Source organism: Micropterus salmoides, unplaced genomic scaffold (assembly GCF_014851395.1).
Source record: "Micropterus salmoides isolate LMB-PRFRI ecotype aquatic unplaced genomic scaffold, ASM1485139v1 Ms_hic_scaffold_16, whole genome shotgun sequence".
In the NCBI taxonomy this organism is placed as follows: domain Eukaryota; kingdom Metazoa; phylum Chordata; class Actinopteri; order Centrarchiformes; family Centrarchidae; genus Micropterus; species Micropterus salmoides.
This window is the reverse complement of record NW_024040707.1, coordinates 32,246,399-32,270,572: the sequence shown is the minus strand read 5'-3', so window position 1 is coordinate 32,270,572 and position 24,174 is coordinate 32,246,399. Positions and strand designations below refer to the sequence as shown.

Genomic DNA, 24,174 nt, shown 5'->3' with positions numbered 1-24,174 from the left:
CTGGCTGTTGTGTGTCTGGCTTTCTGTGGCTATAATCGGCACTCTGGTTGGATCCACATCACCCAACTCGCTTTTTACTGGAGATGGTTGTAAATGTTTGAATAATCTGAATTAGAGCAGCCGCGCTAGTTTTGGCTCTGCATGTTTCCTGTGGTTTCTGTGAACAGATACAAGACTTCCGACCAGATGAAGTAGTTTAGACTCAGAATCTGGTTTTCCATGCTTCCCCCAGCTCTGCTGACTGTAAAGATGTATGAAGGGATTATAATCTGGACTTTGGTGTGCAGGCAGGAGTTTACAGAGTTGTAGTTTGGTGGTAGACTGATAAAAGGAATCCCACCCCCACCCCACCCCACCCCCTAGGGGAAAAAAAGGCTAGTGCAGCCATTTGCATGAACTGTTACACATGAATGGAGCTGATGAAGCAGGGTTTAGAAGTATTGTGGTGGAAACATAATATGATCCAAACAAAGGAGAGCATTCAGCAAACATCGAACCCATCCCCCCTCCAAACATCCACCTACCCCAGGCATGACACACACACACTCACACCCATCCTCCCCCTCTCACCTACTTTTTTAACTTTTTACATCTGATTTGAAGCCAGAGCAGACTTCTGTGGGTGGTGGACTTGTTGATGAGGTGCAGAAAGCAACTGCAGAAGTGTTTACAGGCAGCTTCCCTCCAGCCCTCCACTAAGGCTTCTTTCAGGGGAATCTGCCAAAGAAAGAGAAATCAGGGAGACCCTTGAAGTCCTGGAGAGTGCCAAAGTCCTGCCATGCATGGTGAATACCTACTCTTGGCACACACTTTCATTCAGACTCGAGTGGGCACACCTCAAGGACCCCCACTTTCAGGGGCCTCTTCTGTTTTTATAAGTGCCGATGGGGCACCCAAGTGTTAAGCCCAAGGCTCATTTGAGCCTCTACAACGCTTTTTAATTCGACTCCTCCTTGTTTTTCCTCAAGTACCCTGTTTCAAGAAAAACTAATGAGGGAATGCATGCTGGGTAGGAGTTGAGGAATATTGCTAAACTTATGGCAGCAGAGCTCCCCTTTGTCAGCACATTTCAGCACAGCCAAGGCACTTTGAAAATGTTCTTGGAGGATGTGAAGCAAAGTGCTAGACGGCGTTGCGCTGCCTTCTGCCTTTCAGCGCAAGAGAAAACGCCATCATCTGAGTGCTGTCAGAGGAGGAACCGGGCGGCTCTGTGAATATTAATGAGGGCGTTACAAAAGTGTTAGCAGCCGTCTCGCATGCAGACAGACACAGGAAGTGATATTGCCACACTTCCCTCCTTGCAGACGCTCTTTTGAGAGTTTCCTTCTGAGACGAATACATGTGTTTGAATCACAGCCTGTTTGCGTAAAAACAGCTTTTTTTGCAGCGTGCATGCATTCGTGGAAGAAGTGCAGTAAAAGCTTATTCTCTGTTCTTATCTTGGGGATGTGAGCCACAGCAGTGAGCACATGCAGTGAACTATTGAATTGTTTAAATTAGTTTATGTGCTGGGTGTGGAACACTTCTCCGAGTTGCTCAGGCCAGCCCTTGGCTGCGAGTCGTCTGGTTTCTGGCTGGTACACATGTGGGTGGCACACATAATCAGTGGCTTTCCGCATCAGGATGTTTAGATAAGGATTGCGGCTGCAGATTTAGTATGTTGCTAACTTTATAATTCGCCCTCAAGATGATGTGATTTCTGCACAATCGTCTGTTTAAGGGAGATATGTGAAAGGGAATAGGGGCGGGGGGTGGAGGGGGATGCTTGCTGTCGAGCCAGCTCCAGCTTGACTCATGCGTGGTTCAAACCCAGCAGGTTTACATCAGACTGTTTCTTTTTTTGGCACTTTCCTAAATGGCGATGCTCCTGTTCCGTAACACCTCTTTCAGTTTTGGAAATAGAGCAATGTGTCTTTGTTGGAGTCATGGAATTTTTTTTACACATGAATGCTCATTCATGAGATGCAGACAGACAGGCAGTCAGTCTGTGCTGACATTTCAGACCCGCCACTACTTCAGAGAGGTGGAGATGTTTTACACATCTAGTAATGAAAACAGTCTTTACTGGGCTTGAGTGAAACCTGTCCCTGTGTCCTTACAGTCAACCGTGACTCCGCTGCTCATGGTTGAAGGACTCCAGATTTCCTCCTTATCCAGTGATTCATGTTCATTCTGAAGGGGTGGGAAGTGATTTGTTTAGAGGCAGGCATGAAGAAAGAACCCAGTGAGAACAATAAGGCAGGATAGAAGCCATTTTGCGTTTATGCTTCACATATGCTGTGCTGACACGCGACACATTCCTGCAGGCTTTATCCTGTGGCTCATTATAGGAAAGGCTGAAATTAAAGTGTTGTAACAGAAATATTAAGCCCAGAAAATGGAAAAAGGAGACAAAACGTGTCTTTGGTGGGTTTGTGATACTTGGTTCCAAAGCATTGCACTCAAATATTTGGCCGCTGTCCCCTTTTACTTCCACAATCGCCCCAACTCCTGAGACGCCCCCACTGCTGCTCGGGATATCTGGCCTCCAGCTGAAGGGGCTGCTTGTTTCAGAAGGGAGGTGGGGCAGTGGTGGTGGGGGCTCAGAGGAAGTGAACTCCCCAAGGGGATACAGGGCCATGTCCTGTTTCATATGCAAGGCGCAGTGTTGGCTAAGCCTGCTGACAGCCAGCCATGCCCACACGGACAGGACAACAGCTGGTAGCTGTGCATTTCAATCGCTACTGAGGGAATATTTCATTCTTGTTGTTTGGCAAAATGTGTTGGTTGCAAAAATCTACTGCAGAGCATCATTTTATCTTGATTGCGTGGGTGTGAGGAAAAGTGTTTTTAAGAGATTCAATGCTGCATATTATTTTAGTAGAATTTAGAATTTGTCCTCTGCGCTTTGAAAAATGGAGGAAGCCACCGATTCAATTAGGCCTGTTTAATGAGTTCTGTTGCCTGGATGCCGTTCTGGGTTTCTAATGGAAGACAGTCAGTCCGTGCTGTGAGGCATGACTGAGGGTCGGAGAGATCAATGCCGCTTTCACGTTTAAGTGTCTTTATGTCAAGTGTGATTGAAACCTCCCATCGCTTCTCGAGCTCGATTAAACCGGAGTGACGGACCAACGCAGAGAGTCTCTCCTCAGTGGAGTTCACTGGCTAGTTGGCTCCGAAGTAAATTGCATGTTATCTAGCCAAGGATAAAGCTGTAAATATACATTTTGGGTTGAAGGAACGGATTGCATTCTGAGAGAGAGAGGTTTCTTCTTCTGTACTAGCTTTTAGCCTGAATGGTATGCAAATCAAAATCAATTAAAAAGAGGGTGTTTAATTAGTAGTTAAGTTTGTGTGCTGAAACATTTGCTAATTACTTTCCACATAAACTGCGGCTTTTCCAAAGCTCTTTCATTTTTCCTCCCCTATGCAGGAAATCAACTGCAAAAACCACAGTTATTTTGCTCTTTTCCCGCTCATTGAAGAGCGACTTTGCTCCGAGGCTCCTCCACAAAAACTCTGAGGAACAATTGTGTTGTGAGATGAGAAGGTGCGCCTTTAAAAACGTCTGTCTCTGCCTGTGTTTCCACCACAGCTGTAGACAGGATAGCACTTTAACACACATGAGAGAGAGAGGGAGGGAGAGTGGAAGAGCATCACAGGTTATTTAGCTTGTTCTGTTGTCTGGAACATTTTCAAAAGGCTGCCATTGAAGTAGCAGCGGAAAATAAATAAAATGCAGTGATTCTTTTCATACAACATGTCTCCCTGCCACAAGCTGTTTATTTCAGACGGGGATTTTCCCAGTTGCTGCCTGATTGTGCACAACAGTTGAAAGCATATAGAAGCGGTGTGTGTTGGTGGTAGATTGTTGAATGATTCTGACTTTAATGCCACTCAGCAGCAAAAATAGTATCTGTACATAATCTCAGGTATCACATCAGCACTAAATAATATATCTAGCCCTACCCAGAATTTGATTCTATTTTTAAGATGTAAACAATCATGCTGTCTCATATTCTCAGTGAGTTCAAAAACCTCGACATAGAGTCTCATTCGGGAGGACAGAATCACTAAGGAAAACCAGAAAAGGAGAAGTTCAAGCCCTCTTTGCCCAACATTGTCTGCCCTCCACCCCGCTTGGATGCGCTTCCCTCCCCCGTCTTCCCTGGCCTACTGGCTTCTCCATCTATCAGCAGTGTCTTTGTGACAAATGGCAGAGCGGCCAGCCGAGTGCTTTATGAAGAGTCCGGAGGAGGAGATGAGGGGCGGGGGAAGGAAAACAAGGCTTTCTGGGGCTACTGGGCTACTTCCCACCTACCCACCTGTCCACTCAAGAAATAGCGAGGGAAATAAAGGTTCCCAAGAAGTACTCCATGTTGTCGTTGCAGCCATGCATGCAAGCTGTCAGGGAAAGTTGTGCACGCAAAGCTCAGAGCAAATGCGCTTGAAGAGCCAAGAGCATGCGTGGAAATAAAGTATTTCCTTCCACTTGCTGAAATCCCTGTCAGAGTATTCATAGCCTGCCGATAAAGCGTGAAAATAACAAGCACATTCAGCTCGCAGTGGCTATTTTTAAGTCTTCGAAGGACCTTGAGGGTGTCTCGTTGAGATTATTGTAAGAGTGGCGTGGAAGGAGGAACCTGGTGACCTCCTCCAGGTGTTGCATGGTAAAGAAGCTCTTCCTCCATAAGAGGGTGTAGTTTGATGTCTGACCTGCCTGTTGGCTTGTGAACGGCACTGTGTCAATTATTTTGTGGGAATCCAATATTGATGATAGGTTACTGTAGGTGGCGAGGTCCTGCGTGTTTATTTATGAGAGCGTGTTTGAAATATTCATCAACACACATGGCACTGTAAGCCCAGCTATTGTCTTAACTACACATCCCCAAGCACCATCCTCTAACCTTTCGCCTGCTTCAACATGCCCCGCGGCCGCTTTACCAGGGATGCATCAGTGATGCTCAGATGTCAGTCAGACCAAACTGTGACCAGTGAGCTATTTTGTAGATATTTAAGTGGAAAGACTTTTAGTTTGATTGAAATGTCAAGACAAATTTGTGCAGTTTCAACATCAAGGAAGATGTTTCATTACACCATCTACAAATAATGTCATTGAAATGCTACTGAACACAAGGTTAGGGTTAACAAAGACGCATAGATGTCTTCTCACTGTGAGTTCTCAGTGTGGTTCTGGATGGGGCGGCTCCTCCACTGTTTGTGTATGGATTGCACGCATGATAAAAATCCAAGTCATATCCGAGAGCAGTTATGCTATCTGTTTGTTTTGACGTTAAGGCTTGTATTACGCTATCACAGGGCTCAAAGCAAATCCATATGAAGTGTTGAGAAAGATACAGCTGCTGAGGCTTGCGAGGCATCACATCTGATATCTGTGTAGGACATGCTTCGTTTAGGAAAATACCAGTCATCCTATTGTCTTGTTCTATTTTTAGTTTTAGCCCAAAACAAAAATGACTCTAAAGGTGATTCACCCATCACCTTTAGAGAGATTTCTTCAAGCTCTGACCTTTTAATGGGAAAAGAGCTCCAGATGAGATCATTATAAGTACCTGTAAGTGTTTAAACAACAGCATAAACTGCAGCAGTAGATGTTGAGAATGTAGGTTTCATGCCGGGAAACAGCTTTCATTGCGAGATGGACTGGTGGGATGGGGGGTTGACTTTGTGCTGCGTCAGCCCAGGATTACCCTTTGTATATGACAGCAGTGTTGGCCTATGGAGTTGCCCCACCCCCCTATATGTTTGGGAGAGCAGCCAGCACTACGTGACCTTTCCCTCCCCAAATAAAGAGGTGACCCACCTCACCCCTTGCCTCTCTTGAAGCGCAGGCGGACAATCGCGTGCTGCTGAGCAACTCCCATGGGGCAGATGGCTGTCTGACGAAGGCACGTGATGTAATGAAATGAATGTTTGCGTGATGAACGGAGCACTCGGATGTGTTTCAGATTTCGTTGAAAGATTTGGGGGCTTACCTCGCAAAAGCATGCATGTGGGACACAGGGGATCATTTGAATAGCAAAGGCATCCTCTGCCTCATTTGGTGTGTGTGATTGTGCACGGGGCTGGTTGGGTGTATGATTTGGAATTTGTGTGTGTGTGCGTGCTTATTTTATGCCTGGATCAGCTGTAGGAGGAGATTAGCATGAGCTCACTGCCTACTCATTTCCATCCCCATCTGCCTGTCTCCCACAGTGATACCCCCCCAACCCCCAACCACACACACACACACACTACAGACTACAGACTACACACCAACACGAGCACAGACATCCACACAACACCCAGATCCCACCCCCGCAATACCTCCAAAGTCAATGATTACAGAAGCAGACAGAATAGTGCGCACACACACACACACACACACACACACACACACACACAGACTTGTCAGCTGCAGTGGCAGAGCGTAACAACGTCCACCAGGCGTGGCTTAGAATATCCTCCCATAGTGTCCTGTCAGAAGCCAGTGGTCCATCTCAGCCAGTTGGGACAACAGTCCATGGGTGGACTGTTTTCTCCAAAGGACTTCCCTTTAAACATCTCAAAGTTTGGGAAGGACATGTAGAGAAAGAGAAGGCAGACATGGGGAGATTTCCAAGCTAATAATAAATTGTGCTAATCTTATTTCTGATTGAACTGGCATGATTCCTCTGCGAAGGAAGCTGCCAAGTCCATTCAGCAGCTTTGCAAAATCTCTGTCAAGTGGATGGGATGGTGATAGTAGTGAGATATGGATTTTTATTTTAAAGAAGCACAGCAGCAAAATTGAACATTTTGGCTTCAGAAATCTGTTGGTGCAGAACAACACCATCGACAAAGCTTTTATTATTTCTGCTTTGGGAATCCATGACAGATGAAACGTGGGCTCATGATCATTATATTCTGGTTACATTTATAGAGATTTCTGTCAAAAATGCGTTACTGAAACTATTAAATCTAATTCCCATTGTATGTACTACAATTCACCATGGTTACAGCTGTGTAGTGCATAATCTACAAGGCTAAAAAGAAAGAGGATTAACCATGGCCAACATTGGCCTACAGTGTTTTTACCATCTGGCTTGTCTCTGCTGTAATGGCACAAAGCAAAAAATCAAGGAAAATCAGTGCCAATACTGACCAAGTTCACACTGTACATCTGGTTTGACTTGTGTCCCACCACAGTACTCAGTGCAGTCCCGGGGGTTCGAGAAATCTTTTTAATCAGTAAGAGGTTGCAGGTTTGTTCCTTGGTGTGTGTCCATCACCAGTGAAGCTCCTTGAACACAAACCTTAGTTCACAGCACCTTTTTTCTTTTGAGCACAGATGTTGTGTGTGAGGAAGGCATTAAATCCTCCACTGCCCGTCTCAGCTCGCTTCAAAACAAGCATTTGTGGACATTGAGAAAAGTCTGACAGGGCTGGAGGTGTATTTTCTGTTGAGAAGGCAGGCTGTCCCACTGCTTGGCCTCAGCCATGTGAAAGGGCAGCTCCCAGGAGCTCTGCGAGGTATTGTGTGTGTGTGTGTGTGTGGGGGGGGGGGGGGCTGTCACCTCAATTGTGGTGGGTATCAGCTGTGATTGTGGGACAGATAGATGTGATTATCTGCCCCTCCCCCTGTTGGATGATCAGTGCCCCCAAAGCGCCTGAGTCATGGACCAGTGCTCATTGTTTGCCTCCCCCTCCTACATCCTCCGTCCTCCCTCTTGCGTCTGTTTGCTCATCTTTCCTGGAAGCGTCATGGCTGCTGCTGTCCAGCACAAACAAACAAAGAGGCGAGGTAGCCCTGCAGAACACTGTCTGCTCTTTTTCAACATGTATTCTTAGCACAGTGATTGAGATTACCCTCAGTTTGTGTAGAAAATACCTACTCACATTTTACTGAGCTGAACTGCAATTTCAACAATGACTCTTTCAGTCTGTCCACCTGCTGTCATTTACACTTGACAGATGTGAAAAAGTGAGAACTTTTTTGTATTGCATGAATCAAACAATCTCCTACTTTATGGAGCAATTGGTCAGGTGTGTGGAGTAGAGAAAGTAGGTTTGACTGTCTCTTCAAATAGCTACTTGGGGCCGTCTTTTGTGCATTCAAACTACTGCAACAACGTAAATGGAGGAGAGACTGTCCAAAAATATGCTTCCATATCCATTTGCATGCTCAGCTGCATCAACACTACAAAGACACACTTTTGCTTTCGGATGTGATTGGACGACACATTATACACGCTACTTTGCTTGAAACAGGTCCTGTGATTTGTAAATTGGGCCTTTTTAAAGTTACAAAAAGAAAAGCAACATATTCAGTTCTAATCTGCAGCTTCAGTCCAAAATAAATAGAATAAAACTTCATATTTGTTTGGAAAGAACTGAATACATATTATTCATTGCCCTAAACTTCTACTTCACAACGCACCTGAGGGAATATTTTTATACCAGAGTCTTTGAGAGTCTCTTCAAAAGAGGAATACTCCAGAAGCTTCACAGGCTTTTGCAGTAAGGCGTTCCCCAGACAGTGTAATAGATTCAATGCTGTCTTGCGCACATCCTTTCTTGGAAAAGGTGTCTCTCTTGGCAGCACAGTCTGTAAACACCTTTTTACATTTGTTTAGTCTGCTCTGACTCATAGTTACATCTATCTGCCTTTAGTTTTCTTAAGGTGGGTTGGGTTAATCTTACACTGTATTAATCAGGAGGTGGACAGACCTGCCCTATTGATCCAACAAAGCAACTTCGTCCTGAACTTTGACTGGCCTCTGTAACCTTCCTCTGATTATCAGAGTCATTTAGAAGAAGTGCTGTGAGGCCAGGTGTGCCACAATCGAAAGATACAACTGAAAGAGGATTTGGGGTTAGCTGATTGGAGTGAGACACATGGGAAGTTTGAAGGATGAGATCACTGGGTTTGAAGTGAAAGCAGTGAGTGAAGGGCAGGTTCAGGCCGGTTCCAGTCGGTGGGTGCAGACTGGAGACCAGGGTTAAACCTGGCTGGGGGAGCAGAACTAGACACCTTTCATTTAGGCAGCCTGGGCAGAAACCGAAACAAAGTCTGTGAACTGCGGCCACACCTCGGCTGCAGCTTGTCAGGAAGTCGAGGTGGAAGAGGTGTGTGTGTGTGTGTGTGTGTGTGTGTGTGTGTGTTTGAGTTTGTTTGAGCACACCGGGGCCTCTTGGTTGAGACAGTGAAGGGGTCGGGCTCAGTAGGCTCTCCAGTAGGCTCACTTTACTCTTCAGGAATGAAGTGTTGGAAACACAGGCTTATAATGTGGTTAACATCCTTCCTCCAGACTGTCCGGGCCATTCCTTCTCTCCAAGTCACCAATCTCCTGAATTAATCCATCCCAGCCGCACTCTGGCAAATGAAGCGGCCATGCAGACGCTAAATAAAACAATATGCTGAAAGGAGATCCCTCCTCCTGGCACGGACGCCTGCTTCTCGGGTTCAGGAAGCCTCAACCCGGCCAAGAATTGCTCCTCTGCTTTAACCAACCCCCCACCCTTTTAACTCGCCCCATTGACTTCACCGCCCCCCCCCCCCCCCCCCCATCCATCCACACTATTCATTTCTTATTGTAAAGCACATACACAGAGAAGACCTAAACACATTTCTGCACAAACACATGACATCCTCTTCCTGTACACACACACACACGTGCACATACACTCCTACAGAGCAGACAATAGACCTCTTGAAGCCCTCGGCTTATAATTAATGTAATTGTAGATCTGTAAGATAAGGTAATGTGTGGAGTGTGCAAGTGCCTCCGACCCACAGTAAGCACAAAGACGTTATTCTCATCGTCTTCCTTTAAAGAAACAGAGCCAAGACTATCTTGAGCACCAGGACACAGTTAGTATAAAACCCACTGCCATTTCTATACGTCTGCTGTGAGTGTGTGGAGGGGAGGAGCGGGGGAGGTCGGACAAGCTGACTTATCCCATGTGACCTCTAGACTTCTCACTGGGCTCATCTGTCTGCCCTGTTTAATTATCTTCTCACGCAAGCACACAAGCGCACACACATACACTAGAGGTCAGGGATGCAGCTGAACCTTGCCACACTACCTCCGCTCCTACTCCCCTTCCCCTCCCTCCCTCCCTGCCCCTCCCTCCCTGCCCCTCTATAGGCATGGCTGCTGGTTGTCTGCATGGCTCTGCAGAGGATTAAACCAGACATGTATGTTTGTGTGTGTGTGTGCGCGTCTGAGTGTGTGTGTGTGAGTGCTTGTGGTTGCATAGCAGTCACACTTTTTCCCACCAGCGTTATCACAACAACGATGTATGTCTCCCACATAGGCCTGCTTTCTAGGATTGAGGCTCCAGCAGGTTTAGACCATCAGATTTCATCTATTTTGTTGTGAGTAAAACCCAGATATTGTTTTTTTTTACTGTGAGCGTTGCACCAGGTCTCTAAGTTAGGTTGCTTGATCTAGCATCTCGCTTGTTTTTTTTTTTCTTTTGGGCAAGTGTGAAACCATATTGATTTGCTGATATGCCAGTTCCAATGCAAATGCAACCCCCAATGCACTGATTTTAACACCAAGTCAACTTTGAAGCGTGTGCATAAAGGACACCATATGCCTTGGTGATAGGGCCAAAAAAGATAGAAAAAATCACACTTTTCTTAAAGCTTGGCTGTTATTCAACATTTTATTTGGAATTTATTTTCCCCAAACAAATGCAAAAACAACATAGCGATGCATACATGTGGAAAACAGTTGAGCCGTAATAATAAACCACCACTTGTAAGACTTCATAATGCATGACATACACAACACATTTTACATTCTACTGAAAATAACCTTTTTGTGCACGCTATAATAACCCCATTTCCACAGCCTAGACATCAGAAACATCTTGCAAAAACAAAAAAGTGTTCCTGTGATTTGCCATCAAGCCTTAGTAGAATAAATCTCCCACAGTAGATACAAGAAAACTACAACAAGGTCATGAAGATCATAATCGAGGTGAGGTATAGAATATCTGCCTCATCCTCCTCTCTGGCACCTCAGCCGGGTGTGAATGTGTATGTTTTCTCTTTAGAAGTGTTTATATTTCTCAGATATAATCAAATGTGAGAAAGGAGCTTTGATCCAATCACAGTGCTTGGTCTAGATACGTTTGGTGTTTTAAAGTCAGGTTGAGGTACGTACTGTTCTTATCTAGATTTAGACACTATCTGGACACATCGTTGTACGAGACGTCAGGCCTGAGACAGAGGAGAGCACTGGGGTGTGCTTTATTTTCCACAGAGCAGAGTCAATGTTTGTTCTGAGGAGAGGCCGAGACGGGAGGTAGTGTTTAGTCTCGGCTCAAGGACAGAGCCAGAGGTATTATGTCTCCCTGCCTTTCTGCTCTCTCTCTCTCTCAGCCTCTCATGTTTTCTTAAACTGGTTACTTCCCCAGTGTCAAACCCCCTCCTCTGCCCCGCAGACCCCTGCCTCTCACTGCTTTCACTGTCAGTGGCGAAATGTCCAGCTCAGGAAGCGCTGTGAAACATCAGATTCCACTTCCTGCAGGAATCAATACATCTCAGGTCCAGCAGACACACCCACAGCTGAGAATGCACAGGCAGTTTCTTTATCCCTCACTCACTCACTCACTCACTCACGCGCACACACACACACACACACACACACACACACACACACACACACACACACAACTGGGGTGATTTCACACTGTATGCATGTAAGAAGTACTTTTCTTCAGAACAACAAATGTGATTTGATTTCTAAGCCTTAAAATGGAAGAGAGTTGCAAAGGCCCGGATGTCCTTCAGATGATCTAATGAGGAGCTGTCAGTCCCAATGAATCAAATCAACGGTCATTCACATCTTTAAACTCTTACAATGTGGAGCCATCGGTGTTAAAAGGGCTTTGCCTCTTAATAAGCAGTCACCCAGAGGACAGTTCCCAATGGGTGGGTAGGGGTCCTTCTATGCATATATTAGGGAGTTCCAGGGTAACTCACTGGGGTTCTGTGGGTCTTTGAGATGGTTCCAGGAGATCCTAAAGGGAGTTACATTTATTAATTTGGCATTTTTGGCATTTGCTTTTGTCTAAAGTGACATGCAAATGAGGTATTGTGCAGCTATAGTTAGATCATGGAGAGACGAGTGCTGCGAGGCTGCAGGAGCATGAGGTAACATGTAAGAGCCTAACAAATGACGAGATGGAGGGAGGTGTTCAAGTGATTTTGAAGGAGTTTTAGGGTCTTCCACATAAAAAGTTTTTTATTTCATTATAATTCAGTCCAATTTAAATGATCCCACTTAGTCTAGATGATGTAAAATAAGGACAATTAGCTCATCGGTTTCATTGTGGCTCCGTTGGGTCCTCTGATCAGACACTTTAATTCTATACTAAATCATCCTCTTGCTGCCCACCTTGTGTTCGTTTCTCCTCCGTGGTTGATTTTGACATTGAAAAGAAGCAGCAGTGAAACTGATAGAGGGATGAATTGAAGGAGGGGTAGACGGATGCCTCGACCATCCTCCTCCTCCTCCTCCCCAACAGCACTAATGAAATGATAGATCCCTGATGTGGATGGGAGCAGAAATGAAGGGATGACCTCACAGCCACCTAATCGCCGCGGAGGGACAGGCCGGCAGCTAATGTGTCCATTAGCCTTCCCTCCGCCAGAGGAGAAACCAACCTGGCTGGTAGATAGAGAGAGGGGGGGATGAGATGGAGGACAGGAAGTGACATAAGTTGTACTCTCTGTCGTCTCGGCCCGCTGCTTTGACTGATCAACATATAATGTTTAGCTGCTTTTCTCCTTGTTGAAACTTCTAGGGGTTTTTTGCTTGAGTGAGAACACGATTTGAGGGTGGCTGTGGCTCAGGAGGTAGTGCAGGTTGCGGTTCAATCCCCGGCTCCTCCAGGCTGCATGTCGAGTTGCCTTTTCTGGCTGTTCCAACAGTGTGTGAATGTTAGTTTCTGTTTGAGCTCAGCGTATGAATGTGTGTGACTGGTGAATGCAGATGTAGTGTAAAAGCGCTTTGAGTGGTTGAAAAGACTAGAAAGGTGCTATACTAATACGGAGCATTTACGAAAGATTAAATGCAAAACATAAGTTAGGAGTAAAGGCTCTATTCTTGGACGGATGGAAGAGCCTCAACACCCCATCCACACTACTGCGTTTTCGAATTAAAACGGAGACCTTTTGCTATGTTTGCATCTCCCTTCCAGACAAAAATGACGAAAACGAAGACCTAAAACGGAGAAGTTTGGAAATCCTGCCGACCCATTTTGTGTTTCAAGACTCCGGAGGCGTTTTAGTGAAGACGGGCCAAAATCGAACCAGTGTTGACTAACAGTCTAACTCTTTCCTGAACACCAGCCCCTTTGCAGGACCGTGTCTGTGGCTGGGTAAACGTTTTCTGCTGTGGGATCCTGTTGTTCCTTGCCTGGTCTACAGTTCATCACGGGGGGTCAGAGAGGTTGCTGATACCAGAGTTTGCTCCAATGGAAGCCCCCTCCCCCTACACCATGTGACCCATGTGGGGTGACTGTGGACAACAGCCAGAAGCTCAGGGATGGGCCTTTTTGTGCAAAATGAAAACACAGTACATGTACACGCAAAAATGAACAAGTGAACCCATGCAGTGTCACATGTTCACCTGCTGCACTGCAGGCCCTCCTACTTCCCTTTTTCAGAGTACAGCCAGAGCGAGCAGCGTGTCAGCCGTCGGCCACAACAACCCTGCAGACTGTCAGTCTGAACTTGTACCGCAGAGCAGTGGCAGGCAGCAACTTAGACTTCTGGTTTCGACACCACACCGACTTCCTGTGGCGCCTCCGCCCTGCTGTCGGAAACGTCTTCAGCTCTTGTGCTGCAACAGTCCCCCATGTCATGTACATGATAATGTACATTATCTTGTCCCAGAATGGTTTGAGCCTCAAAAAACAACCAAAATGAAACACCCAGATTGTGAAACAACAGAATTATGTTAAATTGAAAGATGTTGAATATTATAAAATACTGGCTGAAGGAAGCTTCAATGTTTCAAACCAAACTCCAGGCCCTCCCCAGACCTTCTCACTACTGGAAGCCATGTGATTTGGCCCTTTCTCCCTATGTCTCCCTCTTTGAATTGCTCAAACTCTCCCAGAGTTCAACAGTGGAACAAAATGTCCGGCTCCGGAGTGGAAAGTGCCAGTACGTACTGGCCAGCCGGCTCAATTTTGAGGCTGCCCAGCACCCTGCGCTAAACCAAAGGGCCTCTTTGTGCTCTGCCCTCACAAAGATGTACCCCGAGCAGCAAAAAAAACACGTCCAAAAACAAAACCAACAGCAGTGTCCCGGCCTGCAGTCCTGCACGCAGGGTCCAAGTGGAGGAGCTGCCAGAATCGGAGGTCACAAATAAAACCTGGTGAATAAGCCGGAGAGAAACAGAGGAAGGAAGTTTTCCATTTGAGCTGAAAAGGTCCCACGTGGTCGGCTTCCCCTCATTCCTCTTCCTCTTGTGCTAAGATCATGAAGGCCATGCAAATGCTCAGGTTCGTCTTTGCAATCAGTGAGTGCTGAATAATATATTATAACTGAAATGTGTCCTTCAGTATGTCAAAAACCATCAAGGAGGGTTGCAACAAATGATTTTGTTCATTATTGATGAATCAGTCCACTATTTCATCATTTGTCAAGAAACAGCAAAAGACGCCAGTCACAGTTTCCCAGAGGCACAGGTAAGGTCTTGATACCAACAGCCCGAAACCTTTAGTATCGCACTTAATTAATGACAGCTTTGATTGCATTTCTGCATCATCTGCATATTGATTACTGGACGGACAGCGGACCTTACATTTTAGTAGTTTTTCAAACAGGGCCGGTGTTTTGAAAACAATAACAATCACATGACTATCAGCACCATAAACAGATAGCCTACCAGCCAGACACACTCTACAGGCTGCTACGTCTCCTGTAACCCCACTTTGACTGGGCTGAATTTGCTCTGTTTGTGTGTATGTGTTTTCATAACGTGGTGCTAATGAACTTTGAGCCGTCTGTGATAGTAAAAGCACAGTTGGCCGCCACATGAATGCGGTTTCCTGCACTCGATAATGCGGCCAATCACTGTGGCGACCTGAGTATTCCACCCTGAACTCTCAGCTTTATAGCATCAGAGATACGCCTCATGCGCCTGTGGCAGACTACCTGCCACTCACACACACACAGCGTGGGCCACCTAATTGTTGGCTGCTGGCTGCGTGCAGGTCGCGTCATACAAAGTCCCATTCAGAGTGTTAATTAGGCTAACCTGAAGTTCAGCGACCGGCAGTTCATTACAGAAATAGCACAATAGAGGATGGCTTAAAATGCGGTGTGTATGTGTGTGTGTGTGTGGATGCTACAGGGCACAGCCAGCACCAGCAGCAGCTACCTAATGGGGGGGGGGGGGCAGACAGTCAGACACCTCTGTGGCGTAGAGAGTGGGGAAGGGGAAAGTGATAATGGATTTACTTTAGTGTGTGTTTCAAGGTGCCAGACAGTGTCCCCCCGCTCTTGCTCTCTCTTAAAGTGGGCTAAGCAGGAGCTTGAGCATTAAGGCAAGGCAGCCTTGTGTGGAAAAAAAAAAACTACTCTCCCTCTTCCTTCCTTTTCATGTTTGGAGAGAGCTGCAGCATTAAGTGAGAGAGGCATCAGACTTGTGTGTGTGGTTGTGAGTTTAATGCACCGCCTCCACACCACACAGCACCGTGCTCTGGCCCTACATTATCCCAAATGCTGCTGCTGCTGCTGTGATTGGAGCGGTAATGTGGTTGCTAAGCAAATGCAGTTTTCTTGGGCTAAATCGGAGCGGGTAAGACTGCTTCCTGGCTGGCTGGCTGGTGGGCCGGGCTTTGGTGCTGCTGCGTGCTAACATGACTCACACACAAAGACATGCACACACACACATGGCAGGGTTGTTTCACTGCAGCACCAGATGGACATCAGAAAGTAGTTTTTATTCTTTCACCTGTGTCAGTCTGTCAAGTGCCTAGTGCGCCCGACATCTTCATTTAAAAACAATTCTTCTTGTTAATTTCTCTGAGCTGTAATAATATTCCTTAGACCTTGTGAAGTTAGTCATTGCCTCCGCTCCAGCGGGGAACCGGCCCTGATGTCCAAATGTTTTGTCATTTCACTTGATAATGAAGCAGCCGGATGAGTTCCACCCAGAGACAGGTTTTTTTTTCTGCAGTTTGTCATATTAGCAGCTCAGGGCGAGAAGATGATGATGAGTAATAAGGAGTGAAACAATCGGAGAGAGAGAGCAGTGGTGGGCCACAACAAAAGGCGTCCGATGATTCAAACAAAGCAACTGCTGTGTGTATTTATAAGCTACTGGTAATAGTTTTTTGTGTAGTGATTGTTGTTTTACAGAGTTGAAACAAACCACACCCTTTCTCAGTTCAGTACTCTGCTGGAGTCTCAGTCTGGTATGACTGGTAGCGTACGGTATGTTTCACGATAGATAAGAAGGAGGAGACATGTTTGATTGATGATTTCATCATTAAGTATTTACACAGTCTAGCTTTCATGTCTTGATTATTATTGTTTGATTAACCAGCTGTTTAGTTTATAAAATGTCAAAAAACAGGCATGATCACTTGTTTTGTGCAACTGTGTAAAACTTTTTAATCTACAAGGACATAAAACAGTGAATCACTAATTATCTATTGCTCGACTAACACCTGTGTTTAATTGTAGGGTTCTTGTAATATTGATGAAGTTTTTGGTTGATATTAGTTGAAAAGGTGGCATTAGCAATAGTTAATGCCACCTTTTCAACTAATATCAGCCAAAAACTTCAATCCAAACTCTTAACAATCTTAAAAAGTTAAGAGTTTTTAAAGATCTAACTGCTCGGTCGTTTCACAGCAGCGTTGTGTGATATATATAGTAGGGGTGGGGGAAAAATCGATACAGCATAGTATCGTGATATTTGCCATGGCAATACTGACCATATAGGGGACTGAAAAAGTGATATGAACAAACAGAGAAATGTATCTTTTTAGATAAACAGATGTTGACAAAGTTTGACTTTAGGGACCTAATTGGAAGTTGGAAAAAGGTAATAAATTGCAATATATCTCAAAATATTTAAAATCGCAATAAAATCGAATCGCAACATAAATATCGTAATAATATGGTATAGTGGGGCCTCTGGTGATTCCCACCCCTAATATATAGTGGATAGTACATTTATTTCATCAAAGGCAGATAGTGTCATGTTGATAAGTCTCTTCCAAGCTGCTGATGGATCTCCGGTTGCCGATCAGTCCGCCAGCCGCTGGCTCGTGTTGCCGGTAAGGCGAGATGGCAACTCGGGGTCAACTGTCTGTCAAAGAGCGAGATGGAGGTGCAAGGATGGGGAGGGGCTGGGTGGGGGTTGGGGGTTGGGGGTTGGTTCCTGAAGGCAGCTTTAATTAAAGCAGTTTGGTTAGAGTGGCCAGCATGACACATTCTTGTCAGGAGACCCAAGAGCAACCGGGCCAGCAATTAGATCGTCAAGAAGTCAAGAAGTGGTAATGTGGAGGGCCCGAAGGTGCACCCAGGGATCCACTTTCAAACAGGTTAAGGGCAGTAGTGCTGTCTGTATGTCGGCGGGTTTGTGTGTAAGAGCAGGGTGTCATCTACTTTTAGCTTCACGCTCAGTGTCACATTTCCCCACCTTACGTCGAAGCTACTCCACCAGTCTGTCTTACTGAGACACATCCACCGCAGTGCTCACCCAGCGTAGAGTAAACACCCCAAACACTGTGCTTTGTTGATGATTTGTCATTTTAATACCAATAGAGTAATTTATATTTCATTAGGTTATTGAGTTTCAACACAACAGAGTCATCCAAGATAGAAAATCAGTGCTGGTGGCTGCGCCGTGTGTATTGTATGAAAGCTAATGTATAAACTGTGAGGCAGTGAATAGTAGCGCTTCATGCTGTCACTGCTGCTGCTGCAACACTGAAAGAAGTGGGTTTAAAAATGAACATCAGAGCCTCCATATTAAATGTGTGTACCCAGAAGTGCCAACAGACGTGATTTGTTGGTTACAAAAAATGAACTGAAAGCAGTTTCATAATCAATGAATCGTTTCAAGTTCTCACCAAGCAAAACGTTCGTCAGTTGCAGCTTCGCAAAGGTGAGGATTTTCAGTTTTCTCTGTTTTCTAATATAAATATATATAAATAAATGTACTTTCTAAGGAAAGTAATCATTAGATGCAGCCCTATGTTTCGATATATATTTTGGGAAACCCTCTTATTTGCGGTCTTACCCAGAGTCAGTGGAGAAGAATGTTTTGACCAGCTTTGTGAAGAATGGCTGGTTCGCTTGATGCTGCGGCCAAAACTAGACCCACAACTGAACTTTGACTTTTGGGGGGCTGCTTGATACTTCTATACTTGGTGCTCAGAAACATTTCTTTTGGTGCACAAACAGGAGTCTGGGTTTCGGCACTGATGCCAAAACAATACATTATTTTGATACCTTGGTTTGTGGAACATAAACCTATTTTAACCAATTTTTCAGCTGAACAAAAAATGCCAAGCTGCTCAATACAGTGGTGTAAAATGAAGAACTTGGGATAGATGGTAGGAAGATACAGACCAAGCCTTTTTAGTTTTTGGTGCTCTGGACACATTTTGGTCTGTTCTTTAACACGACGGTTTGATGCCCAACCCTCCTCCGACCTGACTCTGGATCACACCAAAATGTTGGACTGCTCCTTTAAATGGTTCTTTACAGCACCGTGTACCATAGTCCGACCCTGCAGAAATGTTCTCTGCTGCTGCGTGGAACCCTTTCTGTTGAGAGTGTGTGTGTGAGGGAGGCCTCATGTGGGCCTGACCTGATTCTAGCCAAGCATTGCGTGCCTGACCAGAGCGTCTCTCTGTTCTCTTCCTCTCTTTCTCTTTCCCATCCACCCCCTTCCCTCGCTCTGCCTCGCTCTCCCTTCTCTCTCTCATCCGTTCTTCTCTTGCTCTCTCTTTCTCTTTCCCCCCCGCATTACAGTGTGCCTCACCGCCCATGCTGCACAGTTCACTCTTTCATGCACACACACACAGGGTCCCACAGGCTCCCAGCATGCTTACCTCAGTGGAACTGAACTGAAAATTTCACAGCGGCTTCATGGCAGACAAAATGAGAGTGGCGCTGTCTGCCTCCATGCTGTTCAATGGGACAGGATTTACATATCTGTGTTAAAGTTTAGGATGAAACTTGAAATCATCTTTTTCCATTTTAGATATCAAACCACAACATTATTGCATCTGTTCCTTCATGAAATAAAGGAAGGGGAATGTGCATGCCTGATATTCACTGAATACAAAATGCTTCCTGTGCAGCGCATCACTATATGCAAAACCATCTCTGAGGAGTCTTGAGGGGCCAGTTTAACCTGCCAACCTGCTGCTGGAGGTGTGCCAGCGAGGAGCAGAGGGTGTTAACATGTTTTCGATTTCATTGGGCAGGTGGGAGGACGTTTCAGTGTGCACACACACACACACACACACACACACACACACACACACACACACACACACACACACACTACCATGGCCTCTTCTTTGGCCCTCAATTAAATTTTCTGTCCACAGGCTGATAAAATACAGTGCTGTCCAAATGTTCTCTCTCTCTCAAGAAAGTTTCAAGTGTCTACAAGTTAATTTAAAGTGTATAAAAACAGCAGTATGGTCCTTATGTGTCCAAGCTGCCATTGCACTGCTCCTCATTACACACTCTGTAAAGTTTGGCATCGCACACCCACAGTCACCCCCCCTGCCTGTCCATCTTTCAGAGGTTCTGTTGTCAGGAGGGATGATCCAGGGACTGTCACCCCCAATTATCCAGATGTGGGCCTCTGGCTCTATTCCTCCCACTAATCCCTCCTTTCTCTCGCTCTCTTTCCTTTCTGTTCTTCTGGTTGGACACAAAAACATTGTATCGCCATAGTTTGAGTGTTATGAAAGGTGTTGTTAAGGCATATACAGTTTGCATGCTATATTATCCTGCTGGGTTTTTTGGTCATCGACTCATAAATAGACCTGTTATAGGGTTATGTCTTGCACTGCAAAAACTGAGCTCTCAAAAACAAGGGGAAAAAAGCATTAAAATGGGGGAAATATTACTTAAAATAAGCAAAATTATCTGCCAACAGAACAAGAATATTTCAATTGCTTCTTAAGGCCAAAAAACCTTGTAACAAGTGAAATTGAAAGTGAAATAAAAGCTGCTTGGTAAGAAGAAATATCTTGTCAGAAAAAAAACAAGTATATTTTGCCTTCAATTAAGATAAGTTTTTTGCAGTGTGTGAGTTATGATATAGAGAAGCTGTTATGTAGCTAATAGCAGCAACTGGTAGCTGTTTGAAAACTGTAAAAACTCAGACCGTCTAACATCATCTGAAACCCTTCAGACGGTGGAGTCAGGGTGTAACTTTTCAGACCACCTCAGTCTCTCTTCCTGCTTAACGGCAGTCTGGTATCATTTCCAGCCCCGACTCATCTTTATTCTCCTGAGGAGAAAGGAGATGAAGGTCAGCAGCCTCGCAAATAGAGCAGCGCCTGCACTTTCTCCTTTGGGCATGCCCTGTAGGACCTCTGAGCAGTGATTTGGTGCTGTCCGGGGCATCAAAACAGCTGCCAAGAATTCTGAAAAGCTCATCAGATTATCTTTTCACATTGGTATCTTTTACTTGACTGGTGAATCAGTGTTTACAGAATGTGTGAACACCATTAATGCACTTCTTGTGGGAGGCTGAGCGTGCGTTTGGGGGCCCTACTTTTATCAGCTGACCTACTTTACAAAGCACTTTGTGCTCACATTGGATCTGGTAATTTGATGTGATGCACCTCTATGTGGTTCTGTTCAGCAGCCTTGCGTGGCCGGCACATGCCGGTCGGGGGGAGAGAGGACAGGCTGCCACCACTGCTGCGTCTTTAAAAACTCTCTCCAAGCTGCTTTTCAGATTACCAGCGCTGCAAACTAGGTAATCGCCCCTCAGCACGAAAGGGCTTATATACCAACTGCAAAGTACGCACAATTCATTTCCAGCACCACCTCACCCTGCTCGCTGCTTTAATCGGATTCTTGTTTTTGCTGTTTTGTTCTCACAGTTATGCGAGTGGGTGCTGTTGTTTACCTCTCATTCTTGGTGAATGCACAGCACTTGTGCTTATGGCTGGCTGTGTGTTAGGCTGTGTGTGTGTTTGCGTGACTGATCATTTCAAGCCTTCTTAGATTTTTCCTGGTGGCAGGTGGCACCAATATGGTGTTACCGTGCTGAGTAGAAACCAAAGATAAATAAAAGGATGGAAGAAGGAAAGAAGAAAATGATGATCAGAAAAGTGCAATGGAGAAGATCAGATTTGGTGTCGACATGGTGCTCTTTGGTCATATTGGTGCAGAACAAAACTGTCAGCAACAACGATCAGTTGGGATATGAGTTCATCTCTAATAATGTGCCAGAAATAACACACAGCAGATAATATATGAGAAGTCAGATTGTTTCTTGGTAGCAACTTGTAATAATGAAGATGAATCAATAACAGATCAGGTGCAACTTTTGCCAACAACCTCTATCCACATCCCCCACATACACCACTTCCAGTTGCATTATTGACTTTTTTCTTTTTTTTCCCTTTTGAGGCAACCATTTTGGCTCCTGGAGAAGTAGTGATGATAGTGGTGATGATGGTGGCAAACAACCAAACAGAGGGGGGGTTGTTTTGGCTCAGATATTTGTGCAGCTATGGAAAGAGTTAGCCAATGAATGGTGGGCAGGCAGGCAACAATTGTCCTGCCAGAGCCAAGAAAAGTTCTTCAACATCCCCCCCGCACGGTTTTACAAGAAGGAGGAGTGCAAAAGAACTCTGGTCTGAAGTTCCACATGCAGAGCCAGCAGTTCCTGCTTCTTAAACTTGTTACTTACAGCTAAATGCTATACCTGGAATGACACAGAGTGCTGTTATTGGCCTTTTATTAAAAGCCATAAAGTACAATCACTGTCATCCACCACTGATAGGATGCACTAACTGGAAGAAGCTTCAGACTACAGATGAGCAGACGTTGGATTCCTCATTCACTGATAGCTAAAGCAAAATTGCTTGTTTTTGGAATGTAATGAACTTAATTAATATTTAAACCAGGGAAAGAAAGATTACATTGCAATCGGGAAGGGAAGAATCTGCTGTCCGGCCGTCTTAAAGCAGCAGCAGCAGCAGCCTTGTATGATAAGAAAAAAAGACATGGAAAAAGTGAGTTTTACTTGAGTTTTGGAAGATAACCGGTTCTGGTGACAACACCCCCTTCCTCCAATGTTCCTTTCTCAGTTCATATGCTTCCCATCAGGCAGAGCTGTGTGTGTGTGTGTGTGTGTGTGTGTGTGTGTCTGTGTGTCTGTGTGTCTGTGTGTCTGTGTGTCTGTGTGTCTGTGTGTCTGTGTGTGGCGAATGGCAGTCCTGCTTTCCAGATGTGAGAGGAAAGGAGGGAAATGAGGAGAACAGGATGGACAAAAGAGAGTGTGACGACACAAACAGACTATCCTTGACTTAAAGACTCATCCTGGCTCCAGTTTCAGTCTGGCTCGTGGTCAGTGGTCTTTGTCAGGTGGGAGGTGGATCCCCTGACTAAACCACAGCCTTCTAATTTCACTCTGCAAAGGAATCCGATTTGTAAACACGGCTATTAGTGTCCCCCCCCCGACAATGTACACTTGGCCTTGAATATTCTGGCCTCCACTCCTCCTCTTCTAGAACAAACTACTCTCTCAGAAGCCACAACAGCTCCTTTATAAGGCCCTCAGTTTTCACCTCCCAGCCGCTGCCCAAGTAGGCTGTACCGCTGTTAGCAGCTCTGGCTGCAGCCCAAACTTTCTGTTGGCCTGTTATTCAACCTGACCCCTCTCTGACCTCGCTGTGGCCCCGGCTCTCTGGCTGTTAAAAACTGAGGACGTAAAGAAGGGCTGGGACTTGGGGTCATTAAAAGACATTTGGTGCAATTAAGCCTGTAATTGTCCCTCCCTTGATTACTTCTCAAGATAGTGTTTCTAGATTGAGCCTGGATCTCTTAAGGCCATACGCAGTCGCCTCCCAGCACCACTCTCTTTCTTTTTGTTGTATTTTTACAGTGGTCCAGAAGTCAGTCAAGAGGTGGCTTTGGCTGTTCCGTAGTGAGGTCGCAAAGGGTCGTGAACCTTCTGTGACACCTAGAAACCAGCCCTCTGAGGAAAGTCTCTGTCAGATACACTTCTGTATCAATTGGTGTCATTAGGGCTCCTAATATTTCATGACTGCAGGGCTACATGAGCTACTTGACACTGCAGAACGAACATCTTCTATGTTGCAGCAAAAGCAGAACAAGGGTGAAAGGGGAAAGTTGCACGTTTGCATGCTGCAACAACGTTTCAAATGTACTTAAAATCAGACTTCAGTCTGCTACTGTCCTTATGAGTAGAAGACCAGCCACCAAGGTCTTCTCGCTGCACAGCCATGTTTCCCTCACACTGAGCTTTTGTGGAGAGAACTGGAAATAGAATGCCACAGGGAGCAAGTTTAAACGCTAAGCTGGCCTCCTCGGGTGACTTGACCGAAGTGACGTGTCTCGGTGGTTGGAGCCTTGTTGTCTTAGACGCCAGGTTTATATGGCCCAGGGTCAACTGGTGACTGTTTTACAGGGGTGGAGACTAGTTCACAGGCAACCCAGACCCCTCTCATGCCATCTGGCAGCCATAAAGTCAGCTCACTGAGCCTGGCTTTTGTACTGGGCTCTCTGGGGGTGAGTTTAGGTGGGAGAAGACGCAGAACTTCTGTTTTGCTCCTCGCCTTAGGACTGCAGTTTAATTAATAATATAATAATTTAATAATGTCACGTTTGCCCTTGGTGTTTGTTTCAGGTTAAGGTTTCTGGATAGTTTTTCTTTGCGTATTCATGTGGAAGTTTTCACAGCAACAAGCACTGTTGGTGTGAAGAGCTGCAACAACTGTGTCAGTGGGTTGTCAACTGACCTAAGCATCTTCACAAATATAGTAACCTGCCAAATGGCCAGCGCTCCTTCATCATTTATTGATTTCTTGCAGCAGAATGCACACTGAAGGTTACATGGAGGATGTTGCTGCAATATTCAATACGCATCCAGTTTTTTTTTTTTACTCCGCGCAAACAGCTGACGACAGTGAAGAACTGCTGCACAAGACTTAAAATAGACA

General features: G+C 45.4%; 1 protein-coding gene across 1 annotated transcript in view; it reads left to right on the top strand.

Annotated features, from left to right (window-relative positions):
* The window catches only part of skia (v-ski avian sarcoma viral oncogene homolog a), a 70,461-nt gene that overhangs the window by 2,287 nt on the left and 44,000 nt on the right, over positions 1-24,174 (top strand). The window lies entirely within an intron of this gene.